Here is a 20,661-nt window from a genome sequence, read left to right as displayed (position 1 = left end):
GTTTATCAAACATGCAGAATCTAAGGCCCCACCCCAGTTTGAATCAGAATTTACATTCTAACATAATAAGAAGGTGATTCATGGGCACATTAAATTATGAAATACATAATAGTATCATTTTGATGAATTATTGGAATGGAAATAGATTTAGGAGGTAGAGTAGAATACATGAAAGTGATGAAATAAGATGAACAATAGTTCATTGAAGGGACTGAACTAAATACACTCACGAATTGCTTAATGATGGAGATACCTTCTGGAAAATGTGTCCTTAGGTAATTTTATCATTGTGTGCCATCACAGAATTTGCTTACACAGACCTAGATGCTACAGTATACTACAAACCTAGGCTACACAGTATAGACTATTTCCCCTAGACTAAACACTTTTATAGCATATTACTGTACTGAATACTATAGGTAATCATAACACAATTATAAGTATTTGTATCTTTAACATGGAACAGGTACAGTAAAACACACTACAAAAACTAAGAAAAAAGTGATACACCTGTATATGACATTTACCATGAATAGAACTTGCATGACTAGAGAAGTTGCTGAGAGTGACTAAATGAATGAGTGGTGAGTGCACGTGGAGGCCTAGAACATTACTATACACTACTGTAGACTTTATATACACGGTATACTTAGGCTACACCAATTTATAAAAAATATTTTAATTTTTAATTATAAATTACTTTACTGTAACTTTTTTACTTTATAAAGATTTTTTTTAACGTTTTGACTTTTGTAATAGCTTGAAACCCAAACACATTGTACAGCTGTACATAAATATTTTCTTTCTTCAAAACCTTATTCTATAAGCTTTTTTCCTACTTTTAAAGTTCTTTAGGTTTCACTGTTTAATCCTTTTTGTTAAAAACTGTGATGCAAACACACACATTAGCCTAGGATAAGAATGATCAATATCACTGTCTTTTACCTCCACACCGTGTCCCAATAGAAGGTCTTCAAAGGCAGTAACAAGCATAGAGCTTTCATCTCCTATGGTAACGGCCGTCTGAAATATTTCCTGAAAGACCAGCATGAGGCTGTTTTACAGTTAACTTTTTTTAACAAGTAGAAAAGGTACACTCCAAAATAATGACAAAATTATAGTGTAGTAAATATCAAAACCTATAACAAAGACACTAATCATCATTATCAAGTACTATGCAGTATACATAAAGGTATGTGCTATGCTTTTACTGACTGGCAACACAGTAGCTTTGTTTACATCATCATCATCATCACAAACACATGAATAATGTGCTTTCACTATGATGTAATAAAGTCTACAATGTCACTAGGTGACAGGAAAATTTCATTCCATTATAGTTTTATGAGATTACCATCATATACGCAGCCCATGGTTGACTAAAACATTCTCATGTGACTGTAAATGTTTTAAATTGAGTAGAAATAATGTAAGGTCTACTTTAGCCAATTGACTTTTGTATTTGTTTTCTATTTGCTGCTGAAGCAAATTATCACAACCTTGGTGGCTTTCAAGTCCAGGGGTGTCTAAGCTTTTGGCTTCCCTGAGCCACATCAGAAGAACTGTCTTGGGCCACACATAAAATACACTAACACTAATAATAAAGCTGATGAGTTAAAAAAAAATTTTGAAAGAAAAACATCTCATAACATTTTAAGAAAGTGTATGAATTTGTGTTGGGCTGCATTCAAAGCCATCCTGGGCCTCATGTGGCCCGTGGGCCACGGGTTGGGCAAGCTTGGTAAATAACACGAATCTGTAATTTGTATTTGACATATGCCAGAAGTCTGACACAAGTCTTACCGGGGTAAAATGTTTATTTATTTATTTATTTATTTGCTTATTTTATTTTCTATTTTGTTTATTTATTTATTTTTTTGAGACAGAGTTTCACCCTCATCGCCCAGGCTGGAGTGCAACGGTGCGATCTCAGCTCACTGCAACCTCTGCCTCCCGAGTTGAAGTGACTCTCCTGCCTCGGCCTCTCAAGTAGCTGGGATTACAGGTATGTGCCACCATGCCCAGCTAATTTTGTATTTTTAGTAGAAACAGGGTTCCACCATGTTGGCCAGGCTGGACTTGAACACCTGAGCTCAGGTGATCTGCCCGCCTCGGTCTCCCGAAGTGCTGGGATTACAGGCAAGAGCCACTGTGCCCCGCTTATTGGGTTAAAATTAAAGTGCCAGCAGGGTTGTGTTCCTTTCTGAAGGTTCTAAGGGAGATTTCACTTCCTTGCCTTTTCCAGGTTATAGAGGCCTCTTTCCAGTCTTCAAAGCCAGTAAAGTTGCACATCTCTGCCTTTCTTCCATAGTTATATCTCACTCAAACTATTTTAAGGACTCCTGGGATTACATTGGACCCATCTACTTTTTATTATATAATAATCTTTCTAGTTTAAGACCAGCCAATTAACAATTCTAATTCCACTGGCAACCTTAATTATTTTTTGACATATAATCACCCGTTCCAGACACATGGACATCTTTGGGGCCATTATTCTGCCTACCACAACTTTAACTATCCAGTTTGTGGCCCTCCGTATTGAACACCAAGAGAGCTTTCTGAGAGTACACTTTGTCACAAATCTCTAAAGTGAGAACTAATTCTCGTATCATTTCTTTTTCGATATATGCTAGATGGAATCTGGTAACTTAACTTTATTAGGCACTGGACTCTTTGAACAGCTCTTGGTTCAGCTTATAGGCCATGCTCACAAGTCCTAAGACTTACCCAATAGAATATCCTACACACATTTGTGCAAAGTGTTCTCTATTTTTGCCATAATAAATGACCACACACTTAACAGCTTAAACAACACCCATTAACTATTTCACAGTTTCTGTGAGTCAGAAGTATGGGCACAATATGGAACAGCTAGCCCTGTGCACAGCGCCAAAATCAAGGTGCTGGCAGGAACGCATTCCATTCTGGAGATTCTATGGCTGTTTATAGAATTTGGTTCTACGTGGTTGTGGGGCCGAGGTTTCCATTTTCTTCCCAGCATTCAGCCTGTGGTTCCTGTCATCTTCCTAAAGCCACCTCCATCCCCTGTTTTTGGTCCCGTTTTCAATGCTAGCAGATGTGGTGGCGCCTTTCTCTTACTTTGACTCCCTCCACCCTCCCCTTCTTCATCAACTCACCTCTACCATTATTTTTTGAGGCATTTATCCGACTGATCCATTAGCTCCCTCTGCTGCTTGTAAACATTGATGTGATGACACTGGACCCACCTGGATAATCCAGGATAATCTCCCTAGTTTAAAATCAATTACTGAGTTAATTAATTCTACCTTCAAAGTCCCTTCCTAGCAGTACCTAGATGCGTGTTTGATTGAATAACCGCAGTATGAGAATCTTGAGAAACCACTTTCAGAATTCACCCGACTACATGTAGAAACTATTTTTTTAAGATTTTTTTTCATTTCCATAGCACCTTTCAAACTTTCACTTATGCAAGAGCCATAATTAAGTAAATCTGAGAAATAAAAACGCATACCCAAATATTAGTTAGGTACCAGTAACACATACCCAGCTAGGAATCTTTATTCTATGTTTCTAGGCCAGATGAACTGTCTTGTACACTCTTGTTTTTGGACTTTGTGTTCTAGGATTTGTGCACAGGCTTAGACCACTATATGTAATTTACCTACGTATTGATTTTCCGTGTTGCTTATACTGAGCAATCGCAAAGACCTGGTGGTATGGTGTGTTATGATTGTGGTCAAATATCAGATATATTGTTTACTTCTTTCCTTCTTGTCTGACTGTCTCACATACCATGACAGCAGAAACTGGAATTTCTACCCAGATAAAAACTCCCTGGCACCCTCAGCATCTGCTAGGTACACCCCTTCCACCTTCAGTCATTACATTGCTAGTCCTTCTAAGTTTAAAAAAACAGCTTTGTTTCTTTGGGGAGTCTATGATTCTCAAAGATAATCACTTGCCCTGAGTTAACAGACAAAACTTCAACCAAGGTTTCCAAGTTACCGGCTCCAACCAGGAGACACTTGCTAAAGACCTTAGGATTATTTTTTTCTTTTAATTTGTGTTATGTAGCTCTGGCCTATTATCCAGGGTTTTCCTATGTGTACCTAAGGGAACGTGAAGCAAACTCTCTTCATATTTCTAGAGGAAAGAAATCCTCATTCAAATCTTCACCAAGCTCATGTATTGAAAGAACATGTCTACCTATCCTTGAAGCCTTATTCACCATAACCAAGACTGATGAGATATAATTGATAAGCTAGAGAGAAGGAACTGGGCGTGTGGGGTTCAGCTCCTGGCTAAGGACAGGACAATGCATTTGGCTGTGTTCCCTAATCTTACAGTAATGCTACTGGGGCAAGCTGTAGTTTTGTATGGAGAAGTTCAACTCAGATAGCAAGTATTAGAACACCAGATTGTGGCCACGTATCTAGGTCATGTCCTTCCAACCAGTTTTAGCAATAATAAAGCTAAAGTTTTGTTCTCCATCTGTCCAACTCCATGTCTATTTCTCAGTTGGTTTGTAACTCACAGGGGAAGAAAAAAATGTGATTAATTATGATCCCTCAAAACACAGCAGTACCCTACATCTGCTCTAGTTTTTAATCAACCCTTCCCCCACATACTCCCTTTATTCACTGTGATTTTTCTACTTCTTCTGTTTTTTGTTGCATTTTCTTTCCCAGATGTTAGAGACTCCTCATGCCAGATAATTAAGGGTCTGGGATTTTGACTATTTGATTTTCCTGTTGCCCAGAATAGTGCCTGGAACATAGTCAAAAGCCACTAGTTATTTATTGACTATCTCTGCCCAAATTACATGTCAAAAATTGCCTTGGGTACAGTAAAACTGAGACCCAAAGTCCTGATACATAGTCTCAGGGTTTTGAAAGAACAGGTCTAGCTTTCCTTGAAGCTCCTTAAACAGTGTCTATTTTAGTTATAAAAGAATATTTTATCAGCATTCAAATTCAGCTCATATTAAATTTTAGCTCTCTTCTTATCGCACTATTTATATATTTTCCCATCCAAGTGGAAAGAGGCAGGAAAAGGAGTTAAACAATATTGTTTCTTTTCTGTTCATGAAAAGAATCTTCATCAAACATCTTACAGCGTATACACATAAACACAGGCATGCATGCATGTACACACACACACACGCTACTCTGTTTATTTTATTTTTATTTTTTTGAAACGGAATCTTTGCTCTGTTTCCTAGGCTGCAGTGCAGTGGCATGATCTCAGCTCACTGAAATCTTTGCCTCTCAGGATCAAGCGATTCTCCTATCTCAACCTACTAAATAGCTGGGATTACAGGCCTGCACCACCACGCTCGGCTAATTTTGCTTTTGTTTTTGTTTTTGTTTTAAGTAGAGGTGAGGTTTCACCATGTTGGCCAGGCTGGTCTTGAACACCTGACCTCAAGAGATTTGCCTGCCTTGGCCTCCAAAGTGCTGGGATTACAGGCACACATATACTCTTGAAGAGACTGAAAACATGTATGAACTCTATTTATCAGAGCAACGTTTAAGAATTATTAGTTTAGTAAACTTTCTGTGTTAAAAATGATCTTTATATATATTCTTCGAATACCTCAACAATGCTGCTCTCACATGAGTACATCTCTATGACTGTGTTCCATGCAGCATTGCCAAAATCATTGTATTCTGAAAGGTTCTGATGCAGTATGCTTTCCTCTTTGCATAATGATGAGCACACGCATACACAGATAATTTTATGCACATAACTTCGCTAGTCATGCAGCATCTGGGTCGGCTCCCAGTACTGCACCATATTTCCATTATCACAATTGTTTAAGTCTTTGATCATCACAAATAAAATGATCAGTAAAACTTCAGTACCAGCCGTCAGAGATACGGGCCTCTGAAGGTCAGACTTCAATATTTCATGTCCCTCGATGTATTCAAAAGACTTCTAAAATCAGCGTATTTCCAGGATTACATCACTCCACTTGCCAAGAGTTTCTTTTAGTACTACTTTAAGCTAAAATTAATTATATCAGAGTTTAAATCCTTGTAATAAGACAATCCTAATTTCCTTTTCATGTTTGTTGCATATTTGAGGCAGTAATAATTCTGTTTAACCATATATACACATATATATACACATATTAGATACACATATATGTACATGTATTACATATATGTGTGTATATATAGTGTATATATACACATACATATAGAATATATATAGAATATATATATACATACACACACACACCATATATATATATTCCCCCTGGTACCCAGAGCAGTGTCTAGCACATAGTCAAAACACACTAGTTATTTATTGACTACCTCTGCCCAAATTACATGTCAAATATATTTGAGGGTCTAAAACTTGATTGTAAATGGTTCTTCCTTATAATGCCTTGTGCTGATAGCACATTCTGTATTTTCTCAAGAAACACCACTTAGGAGTTCCTAAAGACAATTACTTGGATTGGTAAGAAGAAATCAAGTTCCAAGGCATTGCAGCTAATTGGCCAATTATCCTGGCACCCATATTACATATGTGACCCTACTCAAATCAAGTTTTCACTAAGCTTTGCAAAATATAGCAAGTGCTTCTCCGAAATGAGATATCATGGAAAGAATAATGGAGCTAGCTATTTAGAAATACTGACATTACTAAAGAATGCAGAAAATGGGTAATTACCATGCTTATTTCAACAATCTCAATCTATAAACATTTTTCATAAAATTCTTTACTTGGAAAGACTGTAATTCTCAAAAATTGGAAAGCTACACAAAAATAAGTGGAAAGCACAAAATACACCCACACAACACCATGAGCTCCACTTCCTACACATCTTTAGTATGACTGAAATTCATTCAGAGAAGCAAGGAAAATAAACATTTAGAATTTAGTTTTGTTATGTCTTACCAGGTTGAGCTTAAGGTAGAAGTTGGTGTTCAGGTACTGTCCTCCAAAATGAATCACAAAGGGTTCAAGGAAAAAATGTGTACTTTGTGTCAACCGTCAAAATGTGGTTGTCAAATATTCAGTTCTGTGGATCTGAGTTGATCAAAAGGTCTATGATCGGAAGGCCTGGAACGTCCTCCAATCACCCCTAAATACTATGTGTGTGTTTACATTAGGCAGGTTTTATTTTATAAGAGATATCAAAGAGCAGACTATGTACTTCTTCATAAGTACTTGGAGTATAACTTGTTATTTTATGTTTTCAGTTGATGTCATATCCATATGTTAATATAACATTATAACACAATGGGCAGCCATGTTCGTATAAAACTTGAATACTAACAGAATGTTTTTCAAATAGGTCTGAGTATTTGGAGAACTGTAGACAGAAGAACAGGATTCCTTTTAGGTGTAAAAGGCACATGGATGCTGTAATGTGACACATCTCTAAAGCATTATTCCTAATAGCATCTACTCAGTGCTTTTATCTTGAAAATTCTTGAAAAAGCATGCATTACTCAGAATTCGGGCAATGTAGTTTCCCAGTATATTGGTAAGAGATCACGAACTATATATCATATGTTAAATAACTTAACAGTATTATAATGCTATTCATAAATCTGTTTAATATTGGGAATCATCTTTCAAAAACTGTGTCTGTAGCTCTAAAATAATTTAAACTCTAGTTTAACCTTTAGTCAGTGGTTGCCCCCTTAGAACTTAGTATGAACGTTAGAAGTTAAATATACCACCCATTTCATTCCCATTAGAAAAATGCTCATCTTTCTATTTGCTACAGCTGGTACAAACCAATCCAGCAAATATAAATGTAATTTTAGGTCATCAATTAAAAAGTAAAAAAGAAGATGAGTCATCATTCCTTATAGATTAACAGGCAACTAAATATCATTAATTCATTTACACATTCACTCATCTGGGGGACAACCAGTTAGTGATCTACGTTTTAAAAGCACAGATAGGCTGGGCACAGTGGCTCACGCCTGTAATCCCAGCACTTTGGGAGGCCGAGGCGGGCGGATCACGAGGTCAGGAGATTGAGACCATCCTGGCTAACACAGTGAAACCCCGTCTCTACTAAAAATACAAAAAAAGTAGCCGGGCGTCGTGGTGAGCGCCTGTAGTCCCAGCTACTCGGGAGGCTGAGGCAGGAGAATGGCGGGAACCCGGGAGGCGGAGCTTGCAGGGAGCCGAGATCGCGCCACTGCACTCCAGCCTGGGCGACAGAGAGAGACTCCGTCTCAAAAAAAAAAAAAAAAAACCCACAGATAATTGCAGATTCACATACAAATATAAGTAATGTAGAGATACCTCATGTACATTTTGTCCAATTCCTCCAGTGATAACATTTTGCAAAACTATAGTATCGCAACCATGATATCTTCACTGATATGCCCACCTCTCTTAGTTAGCTTTCTCCAGGTTTACCTGTATTCATTTGTATGTGTGTATAGGTGTGTGTATTAATCTCTCTACAGTTTTATCATCTGTACATCTTTGCATGTCTACCACCACAGTCACAGGCATGACACCAAACATTGCCAACATCACAAGGCTCTCTCTCATCTTGCCATTTTGTTCTCACACTCATTTCCTTCTCACTTGCCCCTCGGATGTCGCTAACCATTGACAACCAATAATCTTTTCTTCAACTCGTAAATTTTACTATTTCAAACATTTCAGATAAGTGGAATTGTACAACATACAACTTTTTTGAATTGGCTTTTTTCATTCCGCATAATTCCTTGAAAATTCATCCAAATTGTTGCAAGTTTAGTTTATTACTTTTTATTACTAATATTTGGTGATACGTATTTTCTACAATTTATTTAACCATTCACCTCTTGAAGGACATATGGGTTGATTCCAGTTTTTGGCTATCACAAATAAAGCCGCTATGGACATTTACATTGAGTTTTTGTGTGAGTGTATGCTATCATTTCTCTAGGACACACACCCAAGCATGAAATCATTGAGATATACAGGTATTTGTACATTTAGTTTTATAAGAAACTTCTAAACAGATTTCACAAGTGGCTGTACTATTTTACATTCCCATCACCAATGTACAATAGATCCAGATTTTCCAAATCTTTGCCAGTAGTTGAGGTAAAGAATTGGGAATCAGGGTTAACAGGACTTAACAAGTTCCTATCCTCAGGAGCGTATCGTCAAGCCAGGCCAGAAACTCTCCAGGCTGCAGTGGACAGTATATTTCTACTATAGGAGATAAGGAACAAGGGAAGTCAATATTCTGGGAGAGAAAAAAAGGACAGGGACATGTAAAAAGAAGCAATGACCACAGCACAGAGCAAAATAACAGCACTTCAATGTTGGACCAAGCTGTTCTTTTGGAAAATGCATGCCCTGTTTTTTTTGTTGTTGTTGTTTTTGTTGTTGTTGTTGCTTGCTTTGTTTTTCCTGAAGCATGTATTCCATATTTCAGTATACTTAGCCTAGGTATTTTCTGTAACTAAAAGTAATAATGAAATAATCCCCACTAACACATTAGGTGGTAAAAAGTGCAACTGCGGTTTATGGTACTGAAACTAAGGCTATTTCCAGAAACACATCGAACATGCTAAGGATTCTGGGGTCAGATTTGAATTGGACTAGAGTCCTGGCTCTTAGCATATGTAAGTCATCTATGGTTATGGTAAGGATTAAATAAAGTGTGTGTATAGATGAATTATCACAATTCCTGGTAAATACCACAGTATTTTGTTTCTCCTCATAAAAATAGTTTGCTGGAAGTCAGACATGCTTTTGTTAAGCAAGAAGTTTCTGTGCTTTTTAGAAGAAATGGCTCAAGAACTGCTAAGTTCGTATTCGGGGAGGAGATGCTGTTGACTTTGGAACTGAATTCTAATAAAGGTATAATTTTTAAAATAGTATTGATGTGTAGGTTTATTTAGTACTGAGTTTAAGATTGTTAAAATGTATTTAGCAATCTATGAAATAAACAGCTGGTGGAAACACTTGATAATACTAATCCATGTATGTGTGTGTGTGTGTGTGTTTGGGGAGAGTATCAGTAAACTCCTGTACTTCTCCTATATGGAAGCTACCTTGGCATCCAGCCTAGTAGTTTCTTCCATTTCCCACCCTCCCAACTCTCTCCCTCCTCTGCCTTACCCCACACCACTGGTAAATATATCAAAGTATCCCTTTGAACTACAACACATTCTCCCTCTAGGGGAGTTCTAGTAAATAAGATGTGCTCCACCTCATTGCCTTTTAATGACATTTTGACATTCCTTATAGATTACAGGCCTGGGCAACGGTCCAGCTGACCTGTCCTATAATAAGTCTCTGGTTGCCCTTCTTCAAGATAAAGTGCTTCATTGTATTTCCAGTCAACAAAGAGGCCCTGCCTGTTGTGATAATCAAGGTAAACTTGTCCTCCTGAATCAGATCTCACCGTCATGGTACTCTTAAATAACTCTGAAAGAAGAAATTGTTCTTGAAGTCTCTTTACTCCTTAAGTTTTTAATTACTTGTACTTTATGAAGAATTCTTACAGTAAATATGTCATGGAGTGTGCTGGTGCTCTTAAATATCTCAGTATTTTGAAAATCATTAAATAAATTAGTTCATCAACTTATAGAATCTAGGTGATGCAAGTGTTTTTCGGTTATGAACCTCAAATGATCAGGTAGTTTAGAATTATTTTCATTTGCAAATAAACACTGCATTTTACCCTTTTATGTTTTCAATCTATTGTCTAAGTTCAGTAAGTACAAAAGAGTCAATATTTAGCAATGGATACGGTCTTGCCAAATTAACCCATTTTTCTAATAAAATGTCTTAATGTAACTTGTATTTGGTTAGAGATAAGAGAAAACAATATATTGCACATTCAAGTTTGATCTATCAATGCACTTCCATTATTTCATGGCATGAAAAGCAATTGTTTATTTTCTATGTCCTCCTCTAAGACACATTATGGAGTAAGAGCTCTTGACTTCCACAATGGAAGGTTGGCCAGTCCTTCCAATCCCATACTAATCCTCAGATATGGCTAAGAAATTCTAAGTATGTGCTTTGGACAGGTTTTCCAGAATGTTTTAGTCCCAGTATCTTGCCATAATGCCATGTTGCTGTCTTTGGGGGTTGAGGGGAAAGCAATAATATGGCAAGTATCATTTTTGGGGAACATCGCAAGACTCGGCTAGTGTCTGCCACTGTTTCCTCTCCTCAGTTTTCTGAGGGACACTTCTCAGCCCTTGTACATTTTATCTTATGTGTAGAACACACATATTCTTTCAATTTTATAACACAGAGCAGAATCAGAGTTTTTATAATAGCAGACTATAAAAGAATAGAATTTTATAACAGACAACCTCTGCAATAACCTAGACCTTTGTTGGTGGACCCATTTCCATGACTAGCTGCAAGTCTCCCTGTCCTTTTCCCATCCTGCCTCATGTGACCAGGACAAGCTCCCACCCATACCAGATGTCTCACTATACCTTAAAACCCAAGCTAGGCTGGGCATTGTGGCTCACACCTGTAATCCCATTACTTTGGGAGGCCAAGGAATTTGAGACTGGAAAACATAGCAAGACCCAGTCTTCATGAAAATAAATAAATAAAAATAAATTAACTGGGCATTTTGTGGTATATCTACATTCTGAGCTATATGGGAAGCTGAGACAGGATGATTACTTGAGTACAGAAGTTCGGGGCTGTGGTGAGCTGTAATCCTGCCACTGCACTCCAGCCTGGGTGACGAAGCAAGACTCATCTCATAAGTAAATAAATAAAACCCAAGCCAAATCCATTATCAACCCTAGAAATGGCAATAAATTCCTGACCCTAGCCTAGCGACCATTAGCATTTCATGTTCTCAAAGTTATCTCTTAATAGGATGCTGAGAGTGGGGAATGTCAAGGTGTCGATAAAGCAATCACATTAAAGTACAAAATCAATATATTTCACAGATTCAGAATTATTTTTACATGAAATCACAGCATACATGAGGCATCAATGTGCCATTCCAGGTTTAAAAAATGATCCTGTTCAACCCCTGCCTATTAAGGATACAAATCTTATAGCCCAGTGTCAACTAGGTTTACATTATTGAACATAGAACAAAGAAAAAGAAAAAATATTTATAACAGTAAGCAGATCATTTTAGGTTGAATCTAAAAACTTACTGAGTATTACATAAAATGATACAATGAGAAAAATTATATTGAGAGTTTTAATAATTAAATTGTAACTTATTTTTATATGGTCATTTTAGCCTATAAGCTAAGCATATACAGGGAGAAAACGTCAAAGGTTTTTTGTTGTTGTTGTTTTGTTTTGTTTTGTTTTGTTTTCTTAAGGTCTCCTCTACAATAATCTCCACAAAAGTAGTTCCACCTTTCAAGTTTTCACGGTTTTAGAATCAGAATCTGATATCATCAAATAAACCGACTGAATAAAAGCTGAAACTTACAACCATGTATATTTTACCATAAATAAGCTAAAATAAAAAGATGCTGTCTTTTACCCAAGGTCATCCTAACAGTGAAAACAAGAAATAAAATTATGACATTTAGTAGATGGCAGCCCACTCGGGCTCTAAATATTACAAAGTCTTCTAACTGGTATTAATATTACAACAGAGACATCAATTCCTCCCTCCCCTGCTGCCTAGTACAGATTGGATTTTATTAGTCTAAAGACATTTAAATGGTTTGAAGTGATAATTAAAACATACTTTTAATATGTTCTATTTTATTCATTGTCAGTTGACTCAAGGTCATACATCATTGTCCATTGTTACATTCCACAATTTAAACATTTTTATTGCAATTTGTACCTTGGAAATATTTATAGCTTAGTATATTTTCAATATATTTTGGAAAATTTTTTCTAGCAACTGATTATAAATAACTTCAAAGGGGCTTATGATCTAACACAACATTTCAATTAAGTTGGTTACTCAAGTTCACAGACACAAAAATTTAATAATGTATTAAACAGTTATTTAATAATTCATAGGCATAGTTTTGCTTATTTAAGTTGGAAGAATGACAGTCATACCCGTTTTACAGAACCCATTAAAAAGCACAATTAGGTCAATGTTTCAGAGCTTCTGTTTAATCTTCTTGACAAGGCATATGAAAAAGAAGAGACTAAAGCATCTGTATTGCCCTGATAATATGCAGTTTACATTCAACTATAATATTTAGTGTTTCAGCCCATTTTTAAGAATATGAGTTATACGATATTTTACTATTTGGGGAGGTGAGTGTCTTCCTGTACTTAAAGTTTTAGTTTTCTTTCCTCACATATTCTCAGTCTCCTATTGATTGGCCGGTCCTCATGCCATCCTGGAATAGGTATTTGGAGTGGGTACCTGAATCAGTCTACATAACCCATAGCTTAAGTTTGCGCTTGCAGGTCAGAGATTTTTATAAGCTGTCAATAACTTTGTGTCCTGTTCCCAACAGTCAGGATCTTATTAAATTATCTGTGGGAAAGCGCACCTTACACCTTCGTTCGAGTAGTTTACACTCTTGTTTTGTTCTCTTGTGTTACAGGTACAGTCTTGATTCCTTGCTTGGCATGACAGATTTAAGCAGTGTCTTTAATTCCCATTCACTATTCAAGTTCCATCTCTCAACACCCACCCTAGTGGTAGATCACAGGGTAATTGTGCAGATATACAGACCAATAAAAACATCCAAGATAGATAACATTCTGCTTCTTCCTAAGTGCCAAAAATTACCAATGTACACATTCTTTCCCACTCTTTAAATTACACCTCTAGTATGCTAAACCTTTTCCCAATTAATAAGACAAATTTTATTTCAACATAACAATATTCTGATTAATCTGTGTTAAATGCTGTATGCATGCAAACAATTATGACTATATAATTGATAAGGTATCTTGTACTGCACCTCCATTTTATTTTAACACTCAATAATAATCACAATGTCTATAGTTTAATTTTTTATTTTCTAAAATAAATGTGAAAATTCTTAAAGATGTGAATGGATGTGGTTTTGGCTTGTTGAGATACTGATAAATACCTTGTATAGTCTACAGAAAATGATAGTGGCAATCTCTTCATCCATGTGCAAATTATTTGCTTATAAATTTAATAAAACATAATTTAATATCTATAATATTCTGATTTCACTGTAAATGTTATAGATACCAGACCAAGAAGTGCTTCATATTATTCCATTGGGTTCCTGTTCAATATATGTGTGCATTCATCCTTTAATTAATAAGGCTTACAAAAATAGTTACATTTTCTCCAATTTCTATACCAAAGAACTAAGGTACAAATTCAAGATATCCTACATTCCTAATTGTGATAAATTTGAAAAAGTGATAAAACATGTAATTTTATGTCACAGAAGCATATAACAACACCTGTAACCTAAAGCCATTAAAAAAATCAGTTCCCTAGGCCTAGTTCTTAAAGCTTGTTTTGCCCCATGAATTTAATGTGGGTGGTGTTTCTGATGCTATGAAATGTTCAAATCCAGTAAGACTATGTGATATTTCAATACGCCAAGGAATCTTTCTTCAAGGTCACAGCAGCATCATGGATTATAATTAATTTAGAATAATTAGGTGAATCAACTATAATTAGGTGGATCCACTTTTATATCCTTCCATATACAACTAATTTAAATAAGTTTTTGAATGCTGTTTGAATAGTTAAGTGATAATAGAAGTTTTCAAGAGCTTTCACAACTTCATGTTGTAAAAAATCTGTCCTACACAAGGTGTAATAGTGAATTTATTATTACAAAATAAGAATTTATAACTTTGATATGAAATTTAATGTATTACAAATGAAAACAACAAAATGCAAGTTAACCATCATTCTATCACCCACACGGTACTCTGAATACTCTTCATTCATTTAACTAACATTTGCTAATTACCTATGATGTCCTAAAAAGCATAGTATGTATTTTAGAAGACAAGAAATTGAATAAGTTGCTAAGAGTACTGCTACAAGCTGAATGTTTGGGTCCCCTTAAATGTCATATATTGACAACTAATCACCAATGTAATAGCTTCAGGAGTTGGACTTTTGGGAACTAATTAAGTTACGAGGGCAAAGCTTTCATGAATGGGATTAGAACCCTTATATGATAAGCCACAGAGAGCTACCTTGCCCATTCTACCATGTGAGTACACCTCTAAAAGCTGCCATTTGTGAAACAGGAGGCTCATCCTCACCAGATACCAAATCTGCTGACACCTTAATCTTGGACTTTTCAGCTTCCACAACTGTGTGAAATACATCCCTGCTGTTTATAGGCTACCTCAGTCTATGGTATTTTGTTATAGCTGCTGAATAGGGTAAGAAAATCACTCTTAACAGTTCTTAAAAGTTTAAAGTTGTTCTTAAAATATTAAAGTTCCTGGATATTTCTTCTAAGTAGTCAAATATACAAATGCAAGTAATGTATAGTGTTAATTGCATTTCCTTGTTTTCCATTTCAAATGAAAACAAGTGTAGGCTTTATAATGTATCACTAGTTATTAAAAATTATCTAAACTTAAGATAGAAGCCACATAATGTACACAACAAAACAGGTCTTAAACAAAGATGAAGTACATCAGAATGCCCAAAAAAACTTAAAGGTTATATTCCATCAGTTTCTGATTCAACTGGTATGCAGTAGTGTTCACAGACTAATATAAATTAAAATATAATTCTAAAGTGTCACAGTTAATTCCGACATGTTGATAAACAATGTAAAAACTAAATACAGTTTTATGAGAAAATTGTGATGAAGAGTCTGCAGGTGTATGTAGAAAATCAACAAATGTTCAGTTTGGGTATTAAAGTATATTTAATTTTTGTTGACAGGTGAAATATAATGTCCACACTATTATTGGTAGATTAGGAGAACAAGAAATGAAAAAGGTTTACTGTTAGACTCTTTCTTGTGTGTACATGTCACACATACATATACACGGGAATGTTCACCTGCAAATATATATGTATGTCATTTTGCAGAAACTTCCATCAAATATCTCAGAAGTCCATTATTAAAGTGAATGATATGTGTGCTTGGAAAAAGAGAGTTCGCACTTACACAAAGGAGGCAAAGAGTGAACGGAAAGTGGAAATATCTACTTAAAAAGGATAAGTTCTATATTTACGTAAAAATTGTAGTCAGGAGAGTTACAGCAGCTCCTTGCTGTGCATAACACATCAAAAAGCACTTAAGGAAAATATTTGCCAGATGGCTATATGCAATGATATGAATAAATTGGCAATAGCCCAATTTTTCTAAAATTTTTTTCTATATAATAGAGAGTAGATGTATCACCAGTCTGATAAAGGTTCTTTCAAATAAAGTGGACAGTTGAACTTTGGTATATGTAAATATTCATGGCAAAAACTAAGGGATCTGTGTTAATCTGAATGTCAAGTTTAGACGACACATTGTCAGAATATTGGCTAGAATCCAACTCTAATTTTCAATATGGCTTTCTTTTCAGCCTTAAAAAGCATCATGAGTCTGAAAATGTTATTTACAAAACAGTGAGCAAAACAAATATCTTTCTTCCAAAGAAATCCCTTTGTCAAATTGATTTTAAAAGATTATGCAACACAAGGTTAAATAATACGTGTTTTCTATCAAGTACCCTGTATAAGAAAGCTACTGAAAATCTCAAAAATAAAATATGACCATATAAATAAATTCAGCAATAACTAGAGCATCATAAATAATAATATTTATATTTTCATTACATGGCATGGCTCTCTATAAATAATTGCTATGCCAAGATGGCAGCAGCGGTAGATGTCAAAGGACGAGATGCTAAAATTGTAAGAACCAAAGGAGATAAAGGTAGAATAACTTATATGTGAGCTCTGACTCAGCAAATACTCCTATGGCAAAATTGAAGATGGAGCATATGCAGTAACTGGAGGTAAAAATAAACCAGTATGTTATAAGATACTTGTTGATACTCAATAGACACTTGTTGAATTAATGAGTAACTTTCAGTGTTAACTATGGTAAGTATTCTGTCACAATATCAAAATGATTTGTTCATTAATAAGAGGAAACAAATAGACTTACATGGTTGTAAGTAAACTGATTACATATTGGCATAGCTCTAAGGAAGAACTCATATAAAATGAATACTATTAAACATTTGTAACTTAAGTTACAAATAAGCCTCTACAGTCATAAACCAACCAATCTGAACCACAATGATAAAACGTAAAAAGATCTCAATATCTATATATTTTAAAAAGTAATCAGGAAAAAATCTTAAGTCTTATCTGTCTCAAATACTGACATTTTAATTCTTTACACTGTTGCCGCCTATTATAGAACTTCTACAGAAAAGCAGCATCTCCTAGAGTTTTTGTAGTTTCTTTACTCATAAACTATTGATTGAGCAATAGCATGTATTAGGAAATGCAATAGACTCTGTGATCCAGGAATGAATGATAAAAAATTTGTAACCCATAGGAAATGAGACTACTGGGCAATTGTATAAGCAGTTCTAAATTCACTTACCCTGATGTCTTAGCAGTTCTAAATTCACTCACCCTGTACATATGAAATGATACTCCAAAGGAACTTTGTACAGGCAAAAACAAATGCCATTAAATCCATGTGTGGAAAGTCTGTGTGGTTTATGCTTACAAGCTTTCAAAAATGGTATATTCGGCCGGGCGCGGTGGCTCAAGCCTGTAATCCCAGCACTTTGGGAGGCCGAGGCGGGCGGATCACGAGGTCAGGAGATCGAGACAATCCTGGCTAACACAGTGAAACCCCGTCTCTACTAAAAATACAAAAACTAGCCGGGCGAGGTGGCGGGCGCCTGTAGTCCCAGCTACTCGGGAGGCTGAGGCAGGAGAATGGCGTGAACCCGGGAGGCGGAGCTTGCAGTGAGCTGAGATCCGGCCACTGCACTCCAGTACGGGCGACAGAGCTAGACTCCGCCTCAAAAAAAAAAAAAAAAAAAAAAGGTATATTCTTATCTTAGAGTATAGAGGTTTGTTTTTCAGATTTTCTAGGTGAAATATGTGAGCATAAATAAATAATAATCAGATATAGAGCTAGTAATTAACAACAGAGGCAAGAAAACAAGACAAAGCAAAAGCCATAGATAGGTAAAAGGAGCCAATTAATTTAAAAGTCAGATTCCTCTTATACGGGAGTCCTTCATATTTTAATTTTTAAAATATTTGTGCCAAGAATTCATTTAAGAGTCTAGTGACTCTCACAATTATAATTTAAATCTATAAAATCAAAGTGAGTTCCAAAAATACCAACTATATTAATATAGAGTTCAGTCCATTAAATTGTTGGTGCTCTTGGACTCCAGGTTAAAAACTGAAGATTGGAGTAGCCTGTGAAATTGGAGACAACTGTTATTAATAGTGATGGTCACAGTGGCAAATAATCATATCTGATATACCCTGATAAAAATATGTGAAATATATATCCTAGAAATTCATCCATCCAAAATTAATATTTTTAATAGATATTGGTGAAATGGAAAATATCCACTTATTAATATTTAGGATTTTTCATTAGTGCAAGTTAACAGTTTGAGAATTTAACCTAAATTTTTTAAGTTCAACCTATCCAAAATTAATTACTTTTTAAAGCATAAAAACCAAGCATGGGCCAGGCTCTGTGGCTCATGCCTGTAATCCCAGCGCTTTGGGAGGCTGAGGCGGGCAGATGACCCGAGGTTGGGAGATCGAGACCAGCCTGACCAACATGGAGAAACCCTTTCTCTACTAAAAATACAAAATTCGCCAGGCGTGGTGGTGCATGCCTGTAATTCCAGCTACTCGGGAGGCTGAGGGAGGAGAACTGCTTGAACCTAGGAGACGGAGGTTGTGGTGAGCCAAGATCATACCATTGCACTCCAGTCTGGGTAAAAAGAGCAAAATCCTGCTTCAAAAATAAACATGGAAATTCGCTTTATACTCAAAGCATGTAGTTATAATACTGTAATGATAAGTATTGTAGCTCACATTTATTGAGCATTTATTTGGTGCCATGCACTATTTTAAGTATTTTACATTTCTTGGCCTATTTAATCATCAGAACTTCACTAAGAAGTGTGTACAATTATCATCACCAGATTTGCATGGTGGTAAACTGAGGCACAGAGTAATTTATACAAAGTCACAAAATTGGTAAGTGGAGGTGCATTAATTTTAACCCTGATATTCCAGCTCCAAAGCCAACACTGGCTCCTCACGACTCTCTAAAACCACTATGTTATGCTCCTTCACCTTTTAAAGAAGGTCCTGTAAGGCTTGTGCTTCTCAACTCCAGATTCCATGAGATTTGCAAGAAACATTTAGGCGGTACTGATGCAGAGACCTCATCCTAGATACTGATTCTCAAGTTTGGGATGCAGTAAGACCACCTGGAAGTCTTTTTTTTAACATGATTTTGAGACCATCCATATTTTCTGATTTAGAAGGTCTAGAGAAATAGCAGGGTTTAGATTTCTAAAAAGTCCCCAGATGATGCTGAAGCTGTAAGTCCAGAGACCATTATTTGAGACCTGCTGCCCTCGAATGCTGGAAACAGAAAATCTGGAGTGAGTGCATCTCCTTAAAGGATTCAAACGTGCAGATAGGAACGAACCACTGCTTTACACTATCTACTTCGTTAAACATGCTGTGGAAGATTACAACAGTATATACTAACAATAACTGGGGTTGAACTACATTGTGTACCCAAGTTTAAGGATCACAGATATCCCTCTAGTGAATATTTAATCGGCCTGAGTCTTCCAACTTCTTTCCTTCTGGATAATAATTTTATTTCCATTAATTCACTACACAAACATATCACTACTGTCCTTTAGTTTGTCAGAATTTCATAGTCACTTGTTGTTATGGAGTCCTATTCAGATTGCCTAAGCTGGGATTCCCAGGAGGTAAACTTGCTGTTTTGTGATTCTGGCATTCACCTACTGGTCACAGGGCACAGCATCTATGTCATTAGGAGTATTCCTTACAAAAAGGTAGTGGGAGCAGCATAATTGAAAATCATGATCTTGGGGAATTGTGTTGCTTTAGGTATAAACTATTTCATACCAGCTCAAAGATAAACTTCTCGAATTGGATAATAAACTCATATTCATAGTCTTGCTTCTCGTATTTCCTAATAACTAATAAAATAAATTGTACACATGCATGGCAAAGAAATGGGATGAAAACGGGAAAGTTGTTTCACTTTGGAGATGTGCTTAGTTATCCACACATGCGGTATTAGGAAATATCTGTAGTCTCTCATTAAGTTTCACTTTCATTAGGGTATTCTGTTATCAAACTGCTCTGAAAGTGAAAGTATATATTAAAATCACAAAAAGTATTCTCCAATTATGCATTCATTAATATGCACTCTGATACATAATGTTGGAGAAGAAAGATCTATACAAACATTATCACTACACCCAAGAATCTGTGGACTAGGGTTAGAAAAGCATCAGACAAGAAAACTATCTCACACACACACACAAACATACACACAATTTATAAGACTAATTTTATTTCTCAAAGATGAAACCACAATGCTGTTGGGAGGGTTGACACTTCAAAAAAAAAAAAAAAGAAAGACCACATTAATTGGAACTATTTTTTAAGACCATCTTTTTTCATTTTGTCACTAACTGAGTCAAATGATTTTCTGTAAAATACAAGATAGCACTGTAGTAAGTTAAACGGCAAAAAAAAAGTTT

General features: G+C 35.8%; 1 protein-coding gene and 1 long non-coding RNA gene across 4 annotated transcripts in view; one reads left to right on the top strand and one right to left on the bottom strand.

The window, feature by feature from the left end:
- Positions 1 to 20,661, bottom strand: part of NCAM2 (neural cell adhesion molecule 2) — a 572,054-nt gene that overhangs the window by 331,752 nt on the left and 219,641 nt on the right. The window lies entirely within an intron of this gene.
- On the top strand, positions 1,965 to 16,064 carry LOC117095618. The gene is made up of 4 exons (XR_004442110.1): positions 1,965 to 2,005; positions 9,695 to 9,825; positions 10,216 to 10,342; positions 15,941 to 16,064. It is a non-coding gene; the product is annotated as an uncharacterized LOC117095618 (long non-coding RNA).

This window comes from Trachypithecus francoisi, unplaced genomic scaffold, assembly GCF_009764315.1.
Source record: "Trachypithecus francoisi isolate TF-2019V2 unplaced genomic scaffold, Tfra_2.0 Lachesis_group14, whole genome shotgun sequence".
Taxonomy (NCBI): Eukaryota; Metazoa; Chordata; class Mammalia; order Primates; family Cercopithecidae; genus Trachypithecus; species Trachypithecus francoisi.
Note: the sequence above shows the minus strand (reverse complement) of the source record. Positions and strands in the feature narration are given on the sequence as shown.